Raw genomic sequence first — 3,012 nt, 5'->3', positions numbered from 1 at the left:
GATACTATTAGAAATAAACTTGTAACCAGCCTTCAGCCACAGTATTGCATCAGATAGCGCAATGTAGTCCCCCTGAGGAACAATTCCACTAATTTTCTTCTATAGGAAAGGAAGAATTGTATAAATTTGTTAAATCATCTAAACCGACATGTATGTTAGACCCTATTCCATCTAAGCTACTAAAATCATAGATGTCTAGAAGTCATAGATCCTCTTCTGAATATTATAAATTTGTCATTGTCATTAGGATATATCCCAAACACCTTCAAACTGGCTGTTATTAAGCCTCTCATTAAAAAAACACAACTTGACCCCAACGAATTAATTAATTACAGACCTATCTCGAATCTCCCTTTTCTGTCAAAGATACTAGAAAAGGTAGTATCATCACAACTATATGCCTTTTTAGAGAAAAAAGACATCTGTGAGGATTTCCATTCAGGATTTAGACAGTATCAGTACTGAGACTGCTCTCATTAGAGTTACAAATGACCTGCTCTTATCATCTGATCGTGGTTGTATCTCTCTATTAGTGCTACTGGATCTTAGTGCCGCATTTGACACTATAATTTTCTTTTTTATGAATTATGTTGGCATTAGAGGAAGTTCATTGGAATGGTTCAAATCATACTTGTCTGACCGCCATCAATTTGTGGCAGTGAATGAAGAGGTATCATACCAATCACAAGTGCAGTATGGAGTACCTCAAGGCTCAGTACTAGGACCGTTACTTTTCAGTCTCTACATGTTACCCTTGGGAGATATTATTAGGAAACATGGTGTTAGCTTTCACTGTTATGCTGATGATACTCAGCTCTATATTTCTTTGCGGCCCGATGAAACACCAATTGGCAAAACTCACGGAACTCACAGTCAATACTTCGTCATCAGCTAGGAATCTAGGTGTGCTATTTGTATATCAATATTTCCTTCAAAAGCCATGTTTCTAGCATTTAGCCCACTAGGGCTGGGCAAGTTAACGCGCTATTATCGCGTTAAGGCATTAATTGATTAACGCAGACAATTATTTTATCGTGCATTGACCCTCTGAGGTCTAATGGTGTTTTGGGGCCCTGGAGAAGTTTTGACATGCCCTGACATTTGTGTTTTTTTCAGTATCTTAAAAAGATATTAATGGCTAAAGTGTAATAACACAGTATTCAGCACAAACTGGGCTACAATAATATGTGAGCAGCATTAATGTACATGTTTGTGTTTTTGAGAAAAACATGGTTAGTGAAAAACTATTTTTTTTAAGTCACTGAAATAAGGCCATAAAACATACAGAATATTTGTTCACAAGACTTTTGAGAACTGGATGTGGTAGACTAGAGTTTTTGCTACAAAATGATGTGACAATTATCATGTTCACTCGTTCACAGAAAACAATATATTGATTTAACATTTGTAACATGTTTTGTGATAGAATGCCCGTATACGAGGGAGTGACAATGGTCATGAATATTTAGTGATTCACACCTGAGAGACAAAGGGCCTCCCATAATGGGCCATCAATATGAGTGCGTTTTTGTAAGAAAAATATCCATATTCAAAACGTAATAATCACTTTAATGTAGCTTGCGCCAACAGTCCTACACGGAAGCAGCTCTGGGCGGATGACGTATGAGGTCAGCCTTGCGCATGTGCCGCTCAGAAGTGGAAGCGCAGGGGAGAGATCAAAACAAAACAACGGTCACTAATTAGAAGCACAGAACGAGGATTTGTAAAGAAGATTTGTAAAAGCCAAGAGGAGACTGGTTTTCCTTTGCTAAAGTAAGGAAACTTTGCTCCTGTTAACAAACATTGGTTTTCACGAGACTCACTGGCACATGCGCAACGCTGAACTCATATGTCATCCACCCGGAGCTGCTTCCATGTAGGACTGTTGGCACAAACTAAAAATGGCTTTATGTAACTTATTTCTATCTTTTGCTGTAGTGTGTCAGTAGGAAATATCAGTATACATTTCCAAACATTTCTTTTGCCATTATTTGTAATAATCCACTGAGATTTTTGTCTGACAACAGCCAGTGCTTTACACGGAGATCTGATCTGATCATCATCAGTCTGTCTGGAGTGACATGAAGAAACAGAACCAACTGAGACAGACTCAATCCAGAAGAACTGTGGCAACGTCTCCAAGATGCTTCAAGAAACCTACCTGCAAAGCTACAGTACTGTTAACAGTTTTAGGCACTTGTGTAAAATGCTGTAAAATGCTTTTAAAACAAATCTCATAAATATATATATATTTTTTATCAATTAGCTTCTAATAACTAAATTAAATCAACATTAGATGTGAGCACCCTTTACGTTTAAATCATCTTTTGCCCTTGTTGCACTTGCACATAGTTTTTCAGCTAGCTTTGCAGGTAAGTTTCTTGAAGCATTTTGGAGACGTTGCCACAGTTCTTCTAGATTGAGTCTGTCTCAGTTTGCTCTGTTTCTTCATGTCATTCCAGACAGACTGACAGACAGAACAGCACTGGCTGTTGTCAGACAAAAATCTCACTGGATTATTACAATTAATGGCAAAATAAATGGTAAGCATTTATTACATATGACATGATAATCACCACAGTGGTACCTGGGGAGATGCAGAACAAGAATCTGGTGGAGTTTGCAGAAAACAATTTGATTTCCTTTTTTTATGAGTTTTTAAAATGTGTCCATATAGCAATGTAAATAGCATTGGTCATGATTTTGGTAAGCAATTATTAAAACATGATACATGATTTTTTATGATAGAGTAAAGTGACATGATAATCACCACAGTGGTACCTGGGGAGATGTAGAACAAGAATCTGGTGGAGTTTGCAGAAAACAATTTGATTTCCTTTTTTTATGATTTTTTAAAATGTGTCCATATAGCAACATAAATAGCATTGATCAGGACTTTGGTAAGCAATTAATAAAAAATTATATAGTAAAGTGACATGACAATCACCACAGTGGTACCTGGCGAGATGTAGAACAAGAATCTGGTGGAGTTTGCAGAAAACAATTTGATTT

The sequence above is a fragment of the Sinocyclocheilus rhinocerous genome, unplaced genomic scaffold, assembly GCF_001515625.1.
Source record: "Sinocyclocheilus rhinocerous isolate Xijiao unplaced genomic scaffold, SAMN03320098_v1.1 scaffold6010, whole genome shotgun sequence".
Lineage (NCBI taxonomy): Eukaryota > Metazoa > Chordata > Actinopteri > Cypriniformes > Cyprinidae > Sinocyclocheilus > Sinocyclocheilus rhinocerous.
Note: the sequence above shows the minus strand (reverse complement) of the source record.